Consider the following 20,457-nt stretch of genomic DNA (forward strand, 5'->3'; position numbering starts at 1 on the left):
ATGCTACACATTTGGAGCAGATGTACAGCTTGGTCTTCATATGGGTTCTTTAACAATTATACTGGGGGATCTTTCGACTCTATTACCTGCCACTGGATTTCCTTTCCCTAACTGAATTCCCTGGTTGGACCTCGGTGGGAGAGGATGTGTTTAGGCCTGCTGGGACTGGATATAACAAGGTAGGGTAGTACTCAAGGCAGGTTTCTCCTTCTCTGAGGAGAAGTAGAGGGAGTACTCGAGGAGGAATTTGATAGGGTGGGACTGGGAGGAAAGGAGGAAGAGGGCAGTGATCAGGATGTAAAGTGAATAAATAAATTAATTAATGAAAAAGTTACTATTTAATTGTTTTTGTTCATGATTTCAGAGGAATTTCAGTCATGATTCTACAGAAGGCATAGCAATAGAAGTCTATGTAGTACTCTTCAAAGTGTGGATGGCCAGGAAACAAGATGAGACCAGAACATAAGGCAGTTATAACATCAAAGCATCCTACTTCTTCTCTTAAGGACACTGTGTCCTTAATCTGGTACAGCTTCTCGGAACAGCTTTTCTAGTTGGGGGACAAGTGTTAAAACACTTGAGCCTGTGGGTTAAATTTACATTTCCCAACATCCCATAGGGTTTTCATCAAACGCTAAGCAACGAACTACCGATTTTAATATTTCTGCACTAAACCTCACTTAACTCTGGGAGCTTGATATTGACACAGGTGACAATTATATACAATACATCCATGTGCAGGAAGCACTAGTTATTATTGCTCTGTAGGTAGAGCTCTACTGTCGAAGTCAATTGCAGCTTACTTAAGATCAGCTTTCATTTTGCAGCACAAAAAATATGATTTGTGCTTGCCATACACTGCTGACTGATTGATTGCTCAAGGTGGTACCAGGAGAGTAGCCCACCATTTTAACAGTGCATCTTCTGATCCCATCCCCCTGCCTTGGTGAGAAATATTTTAAATATTTTAAGATAGCCCTTTGAAGGAGATGTTCCATAAATTATTGTTTTTATTGGTATTGATTGTAAAAATAAAGTGTAGAAAACTGTTATTTAGATAATAAACTCAAGCAATTATCTCTGTTGACATATTCTGAGCAATAAAGGCTTATTTTCTCTATTTATTACCAAAATACCAAGAGTATTTGCTATAATATTTGCAAGCTAGTTATCATAATCTTATTAATGTGACAGGTATGAAAAATTTATTATCATTTGTTAAGAAGTTGTATATGTTTTACAAATCAATAGCCCTGTTTTTGAGTATGTCTTTTTGCCTAGTCAGCAATAGTACAATTACACTATAAAGAAACAAATGAGATTAAAGTACATGACTACTAGAAAGCAGACATGGCTGTAAATTAAGGACAGCACTTTCCATATATGAAAAGCCAATATGAGTTCTCATATTTAGAGATACATGTTAAGTAGAGGTAACCCTCCAGTGGCAAAAATTACAAAGTAAGAAGGCAGAGTGAAATAAGAGAAAAGGAAACCTGTTAGGAAAATGACCATGTGAATTCTGCTGCTGAATAGATAGATCATGGATCTTTTACACTGATAAAATATTTGTGTTTTGTGCATTACAAAAACAAAACACCACTGACACTTGTCTAGCATTTAAATATGTATATACCATTAGAATATCAGCAGACATCGATACATCATCAAGGATGTTGAGAATAAGTTTACTGCATAGACTATTGCTGAGAAGCCTAGGGGATAACACAGGTGGCCTTATGCTTTATCTTATTTCATTAAAGCAGAAGCAAGAGGTTGAGAACCAATGTATCACAATGTTGATCTATATACAGGGTCAGATGACCTAGAGGGGTCATTTGGGGCTGAAATGACTTTGAAGGGCTATGTGCTTCAAATGGGTTTGAGCTGGCCAAGCTGAAGTTTAGTATGAGGAGCTCCTTTATTTTAGGAGCTATGACTGTCTGTAGCTGAGGCAGTTGCTACGGTGCTGTCTGTCAAAGGCAGTGTCTTAGCAGGATCTTGAGCAGCTGCATTGATAAGCCTGTCCTTGAAGATGCCCTCTATGAGTTTCCAGGGTAGTGAGATTTTAGGTCACACCAAGAGCCCTACAGAAAGCAGCAGGCTTTCTACCTGGATCTCTCTATTACTTCTGCATACAAATCATCCTGTCCTATGCAGTTTCATTTGAATGTTTCCTGATGCCCACCTCCAAAGCTCCATCTTTTCTCTCTTTGGACTATAGAATTCATGTGTGAGACTATGGCACTGGTTTGAAGAATAGTCTGTCAGAAAACAAATATGACTGTTGTAGAGAGGTAACAGAGGACATATGACAATGAGATGCCTTCAACTAGGCTTCTTGCCATATGTTCAGTAGGCATGACTGAATCCTCAGCACCAAAGGAAAAGGGAAGACATTTTGTAATTACTGATGGAGTATGGACTATGAAGATGATGTCATTAACTTTTCCTTTTATTCCTTGCAAATATTTCTACTTTTTTATTAAGTTAACACAGTGTTCTTTTCTGCAATTCCAATTCTATATTGATATATCATTTTTTAAATTGTATATAGTCTTTATTGCCATAAGAATTGCCACAAACAGTAGGTTCCCTACTTATGAGATAATGACTTACTCACTATCTCATAAATAAAAAGATAATACATATTTCTTCCACTACCTTTCTGGTTTTGATCATCTCTTAGTCTCCCTGAATTTTATGTTGTTAAATTTTTGACACACATAATCTATTTTCTGAAATTGTGACCATATATCCCATGTTCTTTTCTTTTTCCTGACAAACAGGATCAAAGACAACTTAATCTGCTTAAATACACTTACTTTGGATAAAACTACTGGTTTCTTGGAGTGCTGATAAGTAGTTGGCTAGTGCCTGTGGCCAAGATTCAGCCAGTAATTTTTTGTATATGACAATAGTGATATTTTATATATTTAGACCAACATTTAAACTGTTTTCAGTCTGGAGTAGTCTTACATATCTATAATCATAGATCGAAAACTTGGTATGTGACTAGCTTTGTGAGTTCATGGGCTACATGACTAGACCTTGTCTCAAAACAAGTAAAAATTAACTGAAACAAAGCCCCAATCACACTCATAAGAGTATTTTATGATTTCGGATTGACTTTGAAAGTGAAAAACTAGAAACAAAACTAAATTATGCTCATTGTCAAGGAATGAGCAAGGTCTGAGTTCCTTCCTTCCTTCCTTCCTTCCTTCCTTCCCTTTCTTTCTTTTTTTCGTCCTTCCTTCCTTTCATTCTTTCTTTCTTTGTTTGTTTCTTTCTTTCTATTTTCTTTCTTTCTTCCTATCTGTCTGTCTTTCTTTCTTTGTTTTAAGTTTCTTTTGGTGACTTCCAAAAACCAATAACCAAATTAAAACTGGGGTTCAGAACTAAACAGAATTCTAAACAGAGGACTCTTGAATGGCTGAAGAGCACTTACAGAACTGTTCCTCATTCTTAGTGATCAGGGAAATGAAAATCAAATCAAACCAACCCTGAGATTCCACCTTACACCAAGCAGAATGACTAAGATTAAAAATTCAAGTGCCAGTACCTGCTTGGGAGAATGTAGAGAAAGAGAAACACTCCTCCATTGATGGTGGGATTGTAAATTGTTACAACCACACTGGAAATCAATCTGGCAGTTCTTCAGAGAATGGGAAATAGATCTACCTGAAGACCAAGTTCTAGATTTATGTTAATGTAATACATGATTGGGTATGAGCTAGATAAGCATGGAAAGATGGAGGAGTGGAACTGAAGGCAGGAAGAGGAGGAGATTCCCGGGGAAATGGAGGCAGACATTTATGTTTCTCTTGGTGCATCTCTTCATAAATAAGGTTATTATGAATGTTTTATAAGAGATACAGTTGTACAAGATGATTTTACTTCTAAAGGTTAATAAATTACGTTATGCCAGTTGAATCAGAGTAGCTTGTTATGTTCTTTGATGTGAATACTTAATTGAATTCAGAAGGGGTGCTGGAAGACCTCATAAAACCTGCAACAGAGTTGGGATGTGTGTTTCTAAGTCTTGGAGACAACATGCCAAGGGGACGTGAGGGAAAACAACACTCTGGGGCTGTCGAATCCACCTAGGACATAAGCAGCAAAGAGGCAGTGGTGTGAACCAGAGTTCTTAAAGGCAACCTGGAGTGACATGTGGTATGGGGACCGCATGGGTGTGCTTGGCTTCTCACTAGAGCTGCATTCATGGAGTTAGACCGACAGGGCCAATAGAAGATTAAGCCATCTTTATTATTTACTGTAACACCAAGCAATAACGCTCCTGGGCATATACCCAAAAGATGCCTCACAATACTACAAGGACACATGGGTAACTATGTTCATAGCAGCTTTATTTGTAATAACCAGAAGCTGGAAACAACCCAGATGCCCCTCATTCAAAGAATGGATATAGAAAATGTGATTCATTTACACTTGAAATGCTATTCAGCTGTTACAAATTAGGACATCATGAACTTTGCCTAAGTAGGGATCCATTCCATTTGTGTACACCAAACCCTAACACTATTACTGATGCTATTTTCTGAGAGTCTCCACCTGGCACTGAATGAAAAACTGTAGGTACTTAATTCAACCATTAGACTGAGGTCAGGAACTCCTATGGAAGATTTAGGGAAAGATTTAAGGAGCAGAGGGGAATTGTAACCCCATCAAAAGAACAACAGTGCCAACTGACCCAGACATCTCAGAACTAGCTGGGACCACGCCAACCAAGAAGCATATGTGGGCTGCTCCATGGCTCAGAGTACATGTGTAGCAGAGGACTGCCTTTTCTAGCCTCAGTTAGATAGAATGTGCTTAATTCTGTAGAAACTTGGGTAAGGTGGAGATAGGTAGGCAGGTGAGGGAGGAGCTTCTCAGAAGTGGGGGTAGGTGAATGGGGTAAAAAACTGGGGAGGGGGATCAGGAAGAGGGGCTACTTTCAGAATTTAAATAAAGGTGATGATTTAATGAAAACAAAAGAAAGAAGAAAAGAAAGAAAGGAAAGAAAGAAAGAAAGAATGAATGAGAAAGAAAGAGAGAAAGAAAGTAAGACTCTTCTGGCTTCTAGGAGAAATGTTTCCAGCACTTTGACATTTATACCTTTTTCTTACTTGTAAGTGAGGCTCCCCTTCTCCCAAGGCTTTTCCCCAAGAGTCTTGTGTGCTCTACTAGAGCGATTCTAGTTTTCTGTGGCTTTGAATATTTGGAGGCTGTATCTTCTGAGATTAACTTTATGCTGTCTCCTTCACTCTTCTTTTTCTCTAAACTGTAAGATTTTATTGCCATTTAATTTAACAGCTGTGTAAATTTCTCAAATCCTTTCCTGCTCTGCCAATGGTACCTTTCCCAAGATTCTCAGACTTAATGAATACAGAGTAACTCAATGAAGCTATCCTGAAAATGGTTTCTTCTTGTCTGATAACACTTTCTAATAGCTTTCCTATTTTCATAACTTAGTTATCATTTTCTTTCCATATATCTGTTTTTATATCAAATATTCCTTGTCTTTTTGTTTTTGAAAATTTAGATTGTCTGTTTGTTATTCACTTTCATTAAGCTTCTATTATATACCTTGAATTCTCTATATCCAAAATTTTAGATTATTATTTACAGTTTGCAAATTTTTAAATTTTTTATTGGATATGCTTTGTATTTACATATCAATTGTTATCCACTTTCCCACCACTCCCATCCCCTCAACCCTTGCTTCTATGGAGGTGCTCCCCTCCCAACCACCCTCTCCCAATTCGTCACCTTGGCATTTCTCTACACTGGGAAAATGAGGCTTCACAGGACATTAGGTCTATCTTCCCACTGATGCTAGACAATGTCATCCTCTGCTACATATTGATTGGTGGTTTAGTCCATGAGAGGACTGGAGGGTTTGGTTGGTTGATAATATTGTTCTGCCCATAAGGTTGAACACCCTATCAGTTCCTTCAGTCCTTTCTCTAGCTCCTTCATTGGGGTCCCCTGTTCAGACCTCTGGTTAACTGCAAACATCTTCTATATCAGTACGGCTCTGGCAGAGCCTTTAAGGAAGCATTTATATCAAGCTTCTTCCAGTAAGCACTTCTTGGCACCAGCAATAGTACTTGGGTTTGGTGGCTGCATACGAGATAGATCCCTATATGAGGCAGTCTCTAGATGCACTTTTCTTCAATACCTGCTCCTCTCTTTGTCTCTGTATTTCCTCCCTTAAGTGTTTTCTTCTCCCTTATAAGAAGGACTGAGGCATGGACATTATGATGTTTCTTCTTTTTGAATTTCATAAGGCCTGTGGATTGTTTTACAGATATTCTGAGCATTTTGGGCTAATATCTGCTTATCAGTCAATTTGAAAAATATGTGTTCTTCTAAGACTGGGTTATCTCACTCAGGATTATACCTTCTAATTGTATCCATTTCCCTAAGAATTTCATGAAGTCATTGTTTCTAATAGCTAAGTTGCACTCCACTGTGTAAGTGTACCACAATTTCTTTATCCATTCCTCTGATGAAGGACATTTGGGTTATTTCCAGCTTCTGACTATTATAAACAAGGCTGCTATGAACATGGTGGAGCATGTGCCCTTATTATATGTTGGAGCATCTTTGGGGTATATACTCAGTAGTGAAATTGGTGAGTCTTTAGGTAGGACTATGTTTAATTTTCTGACAAACCAACAGACTAATTTCCAGAGCAGTTGTACCAGCCAACACCACAAACAGTGAAGGAATGTTCCTCTTTCTCCACACCCTTGTCAGCATCTGCTGTCACCTGAGTTTTTGATTTAGTTATTCTGCCTGAATGTGTGAACAGAATCTCAGGGTTGCTTTGATTTTCATTTCAGTGATGACTAGAAATGTTGAGCATTTCTTTAGGTGCTTCTCAGTCATTCTGTATTCCTCAGTTGAGAATACCTCTTTAGCTCCATACCTCATTTAAAATAGGATTATTTGATTCCCTGGAGTTTACCTTTTTGAGTTATTTGTATATATTGGATATTAGCCCTCTATCAGATATTGGTTTGGTTAAGATCCTTTCCCAATCTCTTGGTTGCCATTTTGTCCTATTGAAAGCGTCCTTTGCTTTACAGAAGCTTTGCAATTATATGAGGTACCATTTGCCAATTCTTGATCTTAGGGCATAAGCCTTTGTTGTTCTGTTTAGGAAAATTTCTCCTGTGCCTATGTGTTCTAAGCTCTTCCACACTTTCTGTTCAGGTAGTTTCAATGTACCTGGTTCATGTGGAGTATTTTTATTCACTTGCACTTGAGCTTAGTACAAGGAAAACAGAAAGGATAGATTAACAATCTTCTGCATACTGACTGCCAGTTGAACCAGCACCATTGATGAAGATGCTGTCTTTTTTTCATCGACTGTTTTTAGTTCCTTTGTCAAAGATCAAGTGACCATAGGTTTATGGGTTCATTTCTGGGTCTTCAATTGTATTCCATTCATCTACATGCTTGTCTGTGTACCAATAACATGCATTTTTTGTCACGACTGATCTGTAGTACAGCTTGAGGTCAGGGAGGGTGAGACCCTCAGAAGTGCTTTTATTGTTGAGTATAGTTTTCAATATCCTAGGTTTTATGTTATTCAAAATGGATTTGAAAATTGCTCTTTCTAGCTCAATGAAGAATTGAGCTGGAGTTTTGAAGGGAATTGTATTGAATTTGTAGATTTTTTTTTTTTTTTTTTTTTTTTTTTTTTTTTTTTTTTTTGGCAAGATGGCCATTTTTACTATAATACTCTTTCCAATCCATGACTATGGGAGATATTTCCATCTTCTGAAATCTTTCTCAAATTCTTTCTTCAGAAATGTGACATTTCTGTCATAATGATCTTTTGCTTGCTTGGTTACGGTCACATCAAGGTCCTTTATATTATTCGTGACTATTGTGAATGCTATCAATTCCTTAATTTCTTTCTCAGCCTATTGATCCTTTGAGTAGAGGAAAGCTACTGATTTGTTTGAGTTCATGTTATATCCAACCAGTTTGCTGAAGGTGCTTTTTAGTTGTAGGAGTTTCTGCTGTTACTTTGGTGGTTACTTAAGTACTATCATTTCATATCCAAATAGTGTTATTTTGACATTTTCTTTTCTAATTTATAAACCTTTGACTTCCTTTTCTGTCTAACTACTCTGTTTAGTACTTCCCGTACTATATTGAATATGTAGGGGGAGAATGAGCAACTTTGTCTAGTTTCTGATTTTAGCTGAATTGCTTCAAATTTTTCACCATTTCTTTTTATGGTTGCTACTGGTTTGCTGTATATTGTTCTTACTATGTTCAAGTGTGAAGCTGGATTTCCTGATCTTTCCAAGACTTTTAACATGAGGGGTTCTTGAATTTTTAGAAATGCTTTCTTAGCATCTATGAGATGTGGATTTTTCCTTTGAGTTTGTTTATATAGTGATTACTTTGATAGATTTTTATATATTGACCCATTTTGCATCCCTGGAATGAAGGCTACTTGAACATGTTGAATGATCTTTTTATGTGTTCTTGGATTAGGTTTTGAATAATTTTGTTGAGTCTTTATGCATTGATATTCATGAGGAAAACGGGTCTGGAGTTCTCTCTCATTGTATTTTTGTTTTGTGGTTTATGGATGAGCATAACTATGGCTTTGACGAAGGAGATGGGTAGTGTTCATCTCTTTCTATTTTGTGGACTGGTTTGAAGAGTTTTGTTTTGTGTCTTTTAAAAATGTTTAATAGAATTCTCCACTAAACCCATTTGGTCCTGGGCTGTTTTTGGTTGGGAGACTTTTGATGGCTGCTTCCATTTCTTTAGGGGTTGTGGAACTATTTAGATGGTTTAATTGAACTCAATTTTAATTTTGTACCTCAATTCTGTCCCGAAAATTGTTCATTTCCTCTAGATTTTACAGTTTCTCTGAGTATAGGCTTTTGGAATAGGATCTGATGACTTCTTGAATTTCCTGAGTTTCATTTATTATTTTGATAATTTGGATACTTTCTCTGTGCCCTCTAGTTAGTCTGGGTAAGGGTTTATTGATCTTTTTAATTTTCTCAGAGAACCAGTACCAGGTTTTGTTGATTCTTTGTATAGTTCTTTTTGTTTCTACTTGGCAGATTTCAGCTCTGAGTTTCATTATTTTCTGCCTCTTACTCCTCTTGGGTGTATCTGCTTTTTTTTTTTTTTTTTTTTTTTTTTTTTTTTTTTTTTTTTCCTAGAGCTTTCAGGTGTTCTGTCATGCTGTTAGCTCTTTTCAGTTTCTTTTTGGAGGCACTCAGAGATGTGAGTTTTCCTCTTACAATTACATTCATTGTATCCCATAGGTTTGGGTATGTTGCACTTTGTTTGCATTAAATTCTAAGTCTTTGATTTCTTTCTTTATTTCTTTCTTGACCAAGTTATCATCAAGTAAAGCATTGTTCAGCTTTCATGTGTATGTGAGCTTTTTTGTTGTTTTTGTTGTTGTTGTTTATTGAAGAGCAGCCTTAATCCATGGTGATTTGATAGAATGCATGGGAGTATTTCGGTCTTCCTGTATCTGTTGAGGCCTGACATGTAAGCAACTATATGGTCAATTTTGGAGAAGGTACTGTGAGGTTGAGGAGAAGGTATATTCTTTTGTTTTAGGATGAAATGTTCTATCAATGTCTGTAAAATCCATTTTGATCATAATTTGTCAGTTTCAATGTGTCTCCGTACAGTTTATGATTCTGTGATCTGTCCATTGATAAAAGAGGAGTGTTGATGTGTTTCACTATTATTGTGTGCCATGCAATAACTGCTTTGAGTTTAGTAGAGTTTTGTTTATGAATGTGGGTACCCTTATATTTAGAGCATAGGTGTTTAGAATTGAGTGTTCATCTTGATAGATTTTTATGTTTGATGAGTAAAATGTGTCCTTCCTTATTTTTTGATAATTTTTGGTTGAAAATCTATTTATTTGATATTAGAATGGCTACTGCAGCTTCTTTCTTGGAATCATTTGCTTGGAAAAATTTTTTCCAGCCTGTTAACTCTGCAGTAGTGTCTGTCTTTGTCACTGTAATGAGTTTCCTGTATTCAGCAAAATGCTGAGTCCTATTTATGTATGCAGTCTGATGATCTATGTCTTTTTATTGGGGAATTGAATCCATTGATGTTAAGAGTATTTAACGAATAATGATTGTTGCTTCTTGTTACTTTTGTTGATAGATGTAGATTATGTTTGTTTGCCTCTCTTCTTTTGGTTTTGTTAAAAGAAGATTACATTCTTCCTTTTCCTAAGGTATACTTTTCCTCCTTTTGCTGGGGTTTTCCATCCATTATCCTTTGTAAGGTTGGATTTTTGGACAGATATTGTGTATATTTGGTTTTGTCCTAGAATGTCTTGGTCTATCTATGTTAATTGAGAGTTTTGCTGGATATGAAACATGGGCTGTCATTTGTGTGCTCTTAGGATCTGTATGATGTCTGACTAGGATATTCTTGCATTTATAGTCTCCATTGAGAAATTTGGTGTAATTCTGATCTGTCTGCCTTGATGTGTTACTTGACATTTCTCTTACTGCTTTTAATATTTTTGAACATTTGGTGTTTTGACTATTATATGTCAGGAAGAATTTCTCTTCTGGTCCAATCTATCTGAAGTTCTGTAGGCTTCTTGTGTGTTCATGGTCATCTCTTTCTTTAGGTTAGGGAAGTTTTCTTCCACGATTTTGTTGAAGATATTTCCTAGGCCTTTTAGTTGGGTGTCTTCACTCTCTTCTACACCTATGTATGATCCTTAGGATTGGTCTTTTACTGTGTCCTGGATTCTTGGATGTTTTGTGTTAGGAACTTTCGGATTTTTGCATTTTCTCTGCCTGTTGTGTTAATGTTTCTTATGCTGTCTTCTGCCCCTGAGATTTTCTTTTCCATCTCTTTTATTCTGTTGGTGATACTTGAGTCTATGTCTCTTGATCTCTTTTTTTTTTAGGCTTCCTATATCTAGTGTTTTCTCTCTTTGTGTTTTTTTTTTGTTTGTTTCTATTTCTGTTTTTAGAATATGGATGGTCTTGTTCAATTTCTTCACCTGTTTGCTCATGCTTTCCTGTAATTCTTTAAGGGTTTCTACTTGTTTACTTGTGTCCCCCTCTATTTCTTTAAGGGAGTTATTCATGTGCTTCTTGAGGCCCTCCATCATCAATATGAGGTATGATTTTAAGACCAAATCTTATTTTTCTGGTGTATTGCAGTATCCACTACTGTCTGTGATGGGAAATCTGGGTCCTGATGTTGCCAGGTTGTCTTGGTTTCTGTTGCATAGATTCTCATGGTATGCTTGCCTTTTGCCATCTTGTTATCTGTGATGCTATTTGGTCTTGTTGCCTCTGACTGGAGCTTGTCTCTCCTGTGGGTCTGTGGGTCCATGGACTCAGGAGAGAGATTGCTCCAGAATGTTCAGCTCTCTGAGAGCAGACTGTGAGTTCTGATGTTTGAGGTCCGACTCTATCTTGGGTACAGGTGGTGTCAGGAAGGGTCAGGTCCCAGGTAGCACTGTGATATCAGTGCCCTGAGAGTTCTTATAGGTCTCTCCGTGGACATTCCATGGAGAGAAAGTAGAGTTACACTGGTAGGCTCAGGAGGGTACTCAGCTCTCTGTCGGCAGTCTGTGAGTATGATCGTAGTGTGTCAGCTCTTGCACTGGGCCCAAATGGAGGCCTGAAAGTCTGTTCCCAGGCAGCACAATGATACCTAAGCTCCAAGAGTACTGGTCAGTCTCTCCTTGGATAGTCAGTGGATAAAAAATGGGGACTCACCTGTGAGCTCTGGAGGGAGAGCTCTCCTGGGGTTCCTGGGTGCTCAGCTCTCTGTGGGCAAGCTGTAAGTCCTAATGGTGGTGAGCCGGCTCTAGGTCTGGGCACAGATGGAGGCCAGAACCATCTTTGCCTTTTCTTAATGATGATTAAGTGGTAGACCAGGAAGAGAGGTTTGTAGAACTGTTTGTGTTATGTTAGAATTGATTGTACTACTTTACTTTCTATTGCTGTGATAAACAGGATGACCAAGAGAAAATTGGGAAGGACATAGTTTGTTTTATCCTACAGATTAGAATTCTTTGGGGGGTGGAGGAGTTACTGAAGGAACTCAAGCAAAGACCGAAACATAGAGCACATTAACAAATTCTGCTCACTAGTTTCCTTAGCTAGATTTATTTTTTTACAACCTAAGTTCACCTACTTAGATCTGACACCATCCACTCTTACATCAATCAGAAATCTTTAATATATACCAAGGAAAACCCCAAAGGACAATCTTTTAGTAATAATTCCTTGGGTGAGTTTCCATCTTCTCACAAGACTTATGTCCAGTTGAGGGCTGAAGAGAACTACAACAGAAATGTTATTGTTTCTATGTGTGCTTCTTTGTATTTTGGCTGTGTGTTGAGGTATGGAGTCCTAATGCATGAGGAGTTTCATGCGGTAGGAGATGAATTTGGGTCAGCATCAGTAAACATTTTTAACCTTACTTTGTACTGTCTGGAAACACTTGACTTATGTATCCTTTAAACTTTCTAGCACTCAATATTTTAGGTGTTAATTCAATTTGCATGGTATAGAGAAAGGCCATCTTCTTCACATCTTTGCCTTTTTCCTGCGAAACAAGTAGGAATCTTTGCAAAAATGAATGATCTCAGAACTTTTATTATTTTTGTTAATAAGCAAAGAGAAATAGTCCTTTTTCTGATCCTTTATCTCTGTGCTTTATTTCATTAGTGACCATAGCCTTATTTGCTGTGGAAGTAGAAACTTGTGCATCATTTGAATTATGAATTATTTTTGAAAGCCCAGTATGGATTCTGCTACTTCATTATGCCCATTGCTTTCATAATGTCCAATTACCTTCACCTATTTTTTGTTGCTCCAAGGGTCTAGTGTGTTTTCTATTTCTGTTGTAACATCAGACAGACTGAATGAGCAAATGAAGAACTGAAGTTCAGGTGGTAGACTCTCTTAAGTGGCATATGGAAAGAATATTATTCTGGAAGTATCTTCTATTCTAACTTTACTAATAATGTATGTATTGTTTACATAAAGGAGATTGGGGAAGAAGATAGCTTGATGCTTGTGCTGAGCAAACATAGTGGTGGTGTTGGGGCAACTATGCTAGTTGTTCTGTGTATGATCTTCAGTTGATTTCATTATTTTTAGTGTACCTCTCTTCCTGTTCCAGCTCCTCCTTACACTGAGTGCTTTTGTAGTTTGAGGAAACTCTAGCTATGTGTTTCTTGAAACTGTTTTCATTGTTTTACTTTAATGGAAAGATGTCATGGCATGATCTCCATTTCCTAGAAACTTGTTCACTTTCTTGACCTGTTGGAGACACTACATGCTAGTATTCTCGGTGGATAATTGTCTGCATTTACTCATTGAATTCTATACAGATAAAGCCCAAATTTCCACCTATAGTCCTGTCTGGAATGTCTGATTCAGACTTAGATGTTAAAGTAGAATCCTCTCTGTCTCAATTTTATTTTGTCTAGTCACTTGAAACTGTTAGATACTTTCATATACTCTATTGTTGTTAACATGTTTAAAGATAATATCTAAAAACTTAAAAGTTTATAAATATTTCTGCTTAAAGGAAAAATGCTTTTAATATTTGAAGGTTTTGTTACTGACAAAGAAGGAAACATTATGTTCTATTTAAATCTAACTATTAAAACTGAAAAGCTGTATAATTTGAGTTACAAGAGAACTTGTTAGATTTTACAGTTGCCATTTATAAAATTTAAAAGTGAGAAAAATTAATTAACCCCTCTAGGGTTAGTGTTCAGAAAGGAAATATGGAGGGGAATATTTATTATGCTTAACTGGAGAAAGAATTAAGCATTTTAACCAATGAAAATTTAAGTGTCCACTGTTCAATTAAAACTTATTTTTCTTTTTGTGATAATCACTTTATTCACTTTGGCACTGTAAAGTATTAATATGTATTTTACTCATGATGTCATATATGATATGTACTGTCTATGGGCATAGTTCTTTGTCACAAGCTCAGCTTTTTTGTTTTGTTTGTTTGTTAGTTTTGCTACTGCTATTATGAGATTTTTTAATTGCTTTTATTTTTTACAATCCAGTCATTAACTTCCCCTCCATCTCTTCCCTCCCACAATTCTTCATCATATTGCCCCTCCCTCTATATCCAAGAAGATGTCTTCCCCATTATTCCCCTGTCTCCAGAGCTCCCCACTCCCTGAGGCTTTCAGTGTCTAGGCTTTCTTCTCTAAACTGAGGTCAGATCAGGCAGTCCTCTACTGTATAAGAATTGGGCTTTGGACCACCTAATGTATGCTGCCTGGTTTGTGGTTCAGTTCGTGGTTCAGGTCAGGGGTCAAGGTTAGTTGAGCCTGCTGTTTTTTCTATGGGGTCACCCTCCACCACAGCTTCTTCCACCTTTTCCTTAGTTGAACCACAGGTATCTCTGACTTCAGTCCATGGGTTGGCTATGAGTATCTGCATAACTCAGTCAGCTGCTTTTAGAGCCTCTCAGAGGACAGTTATGCTAGTCTCCAGTCTGTAAGCACACCGTAGCATCAGTTATGTTAGGCCATGGAACTGCCTCCCCTTGAGATGGATCCCATGTTGGACCAGTCACAGGATTTACTTTCACTCAGTCTCTTCTCCAGTTTTGTTCTTGCAGTTTTTTTAGACAAGGAACAGTTCTGGATCAGAGTCTTTGACTGCCAGATAGGAAATTCTTCCCTCCACTTGTTGCCCTGTCTTTCTACTGGAGGTGGGCTCTACAAGTTTCCTCTTCCCACTGTTGGGCACTTCATCTAAAGTTTCTCCCTTTGTGTCTTGAGAGTCTGTTACCTCCCAGGTCTCTGGCTCATTCTAGAGATGTCCCCATTCCACCAGCCAAGGTTACAAATTTCCATTCATTTTACAGGCCCTTAGGGTTTCCCTTCTGTTCCCCCAATACTTGATCATGTTCTCCTTCCCTGTTCCCCTCTCCCACCCAGGTTCCTCCCTTTCTCTGCCTCCAGTGATTGCTTTCTCCCTTCAAAGTGGGATTGAAGCATCCTCATTGGGGCCATTCAGCTTGTTAACCCTTGTGAGTTCTGTTGACTTTAGCCTGGGTATTTTGTACTTTTTGGCCAATATCCACATATTAGTAAGTACATTCCAGGCATGTACTTTTCAGTCTGAATTACCACATGCAGTATAACATTTCTAGCTCCATTAATTTGCCTGCATAACACTTGATGTCCTCATTTTTAATAGCTAAATAGTCTTCCATTGTGTAAATAAACCATATTTTCTTTATCCATTCTTCCATAGAGGGGCATCTGACTTGTTTCCAGCTCCTGGCTGTCAAAGGTCAGGCCACAATGAACATAGTGAAGCATATGCCCCTGTGGCATGGTTGGGGCAACTTTTGGGTGTAAACCCAAGAGTGTTATAGCTGGGTCTTCAGGTAGACCTATTTCCAATTTTCAAAGGAACTTTCAGATTGATTTCCAATGTTATTGTGCCAGTTTGCAATCCCACCAGCAGTGGAGGAATGTTTCTCTTTTTCTATATCCCCACCAACATGTGCTATTACCTGAGGTTTTGATCTTATCCATTCTGATTGGTGTAATTTGTAATCTTGGGGTCATTATGATTTCGATTTCCCTGGTCACTAAGGACTTTGGACATTTCTTTATGTGCTTCCCTACAAATTGAAATTCCTCTGTTGTAAAATTTTTGTTTAGCTCTACTCCCCATTTTTGGATTGGGTTGTTTGGGTTATTTGGAGGTTAGCTTCTTTAGTTCTTTATATAATTTGCACATTAACCCTGTATATATGAGGTTAGTGAAGATTTTTTTAGTGTCTAGTTTGCCAATTTGTCTTATTGATTATGTCCTTTGCCTTACAGAAGCTTTTTAGTTTCAAAGGTCCCACTTTCAGTTCTTCATCTTAGAGCCTGAGACATTGGTGTTTTGCTTAGGAAATTTTCCCCATGCCAATGAATTTAAGACCCTTTCCCATGCTCTCTTTTGTTAGATTCAGTGTATCTGGTTTTATGTTGATGTCCTTGATCCATTTGGACTTGAGCTCTGTGCAAGGTTACAAAACTGGATCTATTTTCATTTTCCTATATACCAACTGCCAGTAAGACCTGCAGAATTTTTTGGTGACTGGGTGTTTAATTTTTAAATTTTGGGGAGGAATATAAACATGTAAATATATTGTTTATACACACAGGCATACATACATTTATGCATATAATAATAATGAAGGAAAAAGGCCAATAAATCACTGAACATGTGGGAAAGGTTTCAGTAGTGTAGATGAAAGAAGCTGAGGAAGAAAATGAGGGGGGCCCCACTCTGCTTCTCTGAGGGAAGGTAGCTCCACACTGCAGGTCCCAAGGGAAGGCAGTTTCTGAGGCTCTCCACCTGGCCCACTTGAGTTCAAGCTGGGAGGCATGGGAACAAATCCTTGCAGGGTGCTGCCAGGCCTGTGAACTCTGGAGAGGCCAATACTTAGTGGAGTGCTGAAATTAAAGTGTTCACAGAAAAGGAAGGAGTCTGGACCACAAATCAGCACTTCTCTCCTTTGCTCTGCTCTGTTTTAAACAGCTGAGGATACAACCACTGGATTCCCATTTCTTTGCCTCTAAGATTGGTCATAGTTGTTTTTCTAATGCTATGTGTGTGTACAGGGGAGGGACTTAGGGAGTGGCTGATCTGGCTAGAGTCTATGCCACCTTCTCTTCTGGGGGTGGAGTTTGGGGTGTTCCAGGAGTTTTGCACATCTGCCCTGTTGTGGTGTGTCCAGTTAAAAGTGGATTTATAATTGGGAGTTCAGAAAGTACCTACCAGTTAACAGTAATTTGCATAACCATCTGGGCTTAAACTGACATCAACCTCTTGAATTTCCATCTTTTACCCTTCAGACCCACAATAGTTAATTATTTTACGCCTAAATAAATCATAATAAATTACAAACAATAAAATTGTTTAATGTCATCAATTTTTTTAACAATGGAGACTATTCTGAATTAAGAGGTTAAAGTCAGACATGTACAGCTGAAAATTCTAGTCCAATATTTTTTTCTAAAATTTCAAATCTTGTTGATTAAATCTATCCAGTTTCAAAGACATGTATAACCTATGTTTATTACAGTAGAGCTTTTGTATAAACTACTTGTATAAAACTAGCAATTTGGGGACATAATTAGGGAATGTTTGATGCAAAAAAATTCTCAAATTAATTGTTCGGAAATTTTCTTTATGTTTCACATTTCCGTTAAGTCATTTAAAAAAAAATTAAAAATACACTGAAAGCTATCATTATTATCTTGAAATTTTAATGAATGATGTAGGTTAGGTTTTTATTCTTACCCATGATCATGTCACACAAAAGTAAATATCTATTTCTAGTCTTATAATGAGTAATACCTTTAGGGTCAACAAAAAAAATCCCATCCCAGATAGACAGACCTCTAGCCTTCTGACTGTATTTTCAGACTAAATGTAGAGCAGGCATGAGCATTCTATGCCTGCTGGACTTGACTGGTGTAACGTGAAGCAAAAACTTAGGCTCCAGTTTTGATAATTAGCAATATCAATACAAGTAATAAGCCCAATTGTAGCATGAATTGTTGCCACCAGCTTTTTTCTTTAAGTCTGCAAGCCATCATATAGGGATGAAGTGTCTAAGTCATAGGCCAGGTGGCACATGTATGTATCTTTGCTATCTTGAACACCTAAATCATAAGGAGATCATGCATGTTCCTCAAGAGAAATAAAATTTTTCTATGAAATTCAAGAATCAGTATAAAATGAAATTCTCTAATTTCTAAAAGTACTAAAAGACAAACAGTGGATTTTCTACCTTTATGGAGATAGATTCATGAGGATTCCTGGTGTGTTTAAATACATTGAGTGGGGATTTATATAACACTGAGACTGCTTATAGGTTTTAGATTTTTATAGATACTAAGTTGTGGCTGTAGTCTGTTATGTATATCAATTGAATTTGGCTAATGGATGAAGAAATGGTGATCATATTTTTACCAGCTTTGCATGTGGTATGTTTTCCAGTGGGAATTAATTACAATGGTTGTTTTAAGATGAAATGAGATGACAAGATGGTGATAATAAGGTGACAATACTTTAAGGAAGCTAAGTTATAAACCAAGCCTTGGAATCACACACACACACACACACACACACACACACACACACACACACACACTATCTTGCATTTGAGGCATTATTAGTGACTATTCCCAAATACAAAACAAATACCTGCTTCTATTATGTACCCTTATTTTAAAAATCATTTGTCTTTGATAGCTGTCAATGTGTTTCTATTTTTATATTGTCATTTCCAAGTCAGGTAAAGAAAAAAATTGCAAATAAAATGTCAAGATATTAATATATATTTGTCAAGATTACTGAGTGGATAAAAGTGCCTATCAGCAAGTCTGGCATATTTTTGTGTTCACTACCCAGAACCTAATTGGTGGAAGGAAAGAACTGACTCATGGACGTTGTGATTTGTCTTCAAACACATGCTGTTCTATATAAAGAAAGAAATGTAATATTAAAATAATTAAGGTATCAATGAAAGCATGACATGGAAAATGGAATGCTGATGAACAGAGTCGGCTGGGCACAATCTTTAGACTTGATGCCTAAATTGATCTAATTGTTAGGAGGGAAAGTAGTGTCCTAGCTCAGTGCTTCTTTTTCTTTCTTAACCAGATGCTTTTGACCATTTCTCATTTAAATGTACTGAGTTAAAGCAATGAAAAGAAAGTTATACATGTCAAAGCATCACAGTTCAAAATCTAAGTGGTTCTCTTGCATCAGTTACAGTTTGAAATATACAACTGTTCAAGCCTGTGTGGAACTGGATAAGTATTAAACCTCTTCTCTCTTTCTTCCAAGTTCTAAATTGAGGTTGTAAAATGTTGTATGACAACCGGCCCTCCATCTCTGTGACAAATACCTTGAGATAAGCAACTTAAAAAAGAAAAGGTTTATAGTGGCTCACGTTTACAGAGATTTGAGTCCATTCTCATTTGACTCCATTGTTTCTGTGGTTGTGTCAACTCTGGCTGGGGTCACAGTGATCACATGCTGATGTCATGTCTCTTGGATGCAGAGAAAGAAAAAGGAACAGAGTTTCAATGTTTCTTTCAAACGCAATTCTCCAAAGATCCTCCATATTAGCCCCTTCTCCTAAAATCTTTACCATGTTTCTAAAATGCCGCAAACCAGTGAGTTTAAGACTTTAGAATGTGGTTTATGACAGTCATTTCAGATCCAATCTGTAACATTGCTACTGTCCTGCCAAAAAGAAAATGCTTATAAATATATTCAAAACATATGCAAATCTATTGAAATTTTCAGTGAGGAATTTCTAACCCAGCCCTTTAGGTTTATTGAAAAAGTGTGAGTATTGCTGGTACTTCCCCTTATTTAGTTTACTATTTATCCTCATACACAGTCACCAAATGCATTGTTACTTTGGGCCAGTGTAGACACCTGGTATTATACACATAAAAGTGTCAGCAGCCATGTCTAAAATTCAAGTGAGGCATGGGTTTTAAAGCTCATAAAAAATTCAAGTACATGTATGAAAAATTATATTTAGTTACTTGAGAGATGTCATACACAATATCACATTGCCTTCTTGGTATTTGTTTGTATTCTTAATATGGTTTCTAAAAATATAATTCTACATTTATCCCTCAGAAAATCCCAGTGGTTGATAAGTGATTAAATATTGCTTTTTATAATAATTTTCAGTTGTTAGCATATGGCAGCTATACTAAGCACACACAGATTAGTATTCTCTTCGAGATTATAACCTATACAACTGTGTTTTGTAACTTCTAGGTGATAAATTTACAGTTACATGCATTCAAAACCTATGTATGGAAGAATTTTCTACTTGGATAGCTAAATCAGGTACATTATATATATAAAAAAAAACAACAAAATCATATGCATTCATTTTCTCTAAGTCACAAGTGAAACCTGTATCATACCTAAAGTATGTTATACAAACAAATCAGGTAGTAATGTCATCTGCACTTTTTAAACATTGGGGATTTAAATTTGATCTATATGAAAATCAAAGTAAAATAATTTGATCCCTATGTTTTCACTAAGTCTTTTAGAGGTCATAGATGTGTCATATAATTATGCTTTTCCTAGTAAATTGGCCTTGCAAAATTATTATACACTTTAAGAAACATCAGAAAATATTGGTGTGAAAACATTAGTGTCCTTTCAATTGATGCTGATTTTTCTTATACTTTTCTTTTCTTCCTTCCTTCCTTCCTTCCTTCCTTCCTTTCTTTCTTTCTTTCTTTTTTTCTTTCTTTCTTTTTTCTTTCCTTCCTTCTTTCTTTCTTTCTTTCTTTCTTTCTGTCTTTCTTTCTTTCTTTCTTTCTTTCTAAATTGGATATTCTTTATATCTACATTTCAAATGGTATCT

Source organism: Micromys minutus (genome assembly GCF_963924665.1).
Source record: "Micromys minutus genome assembly, chromosome: 23".
Classification (NCBI taxonomy): domain Eukaryota; kingdom Metazoa; phylum Chordata; class Mammalia; order Rodentia; family Muridae; genus Micromys; species Micromys minutus.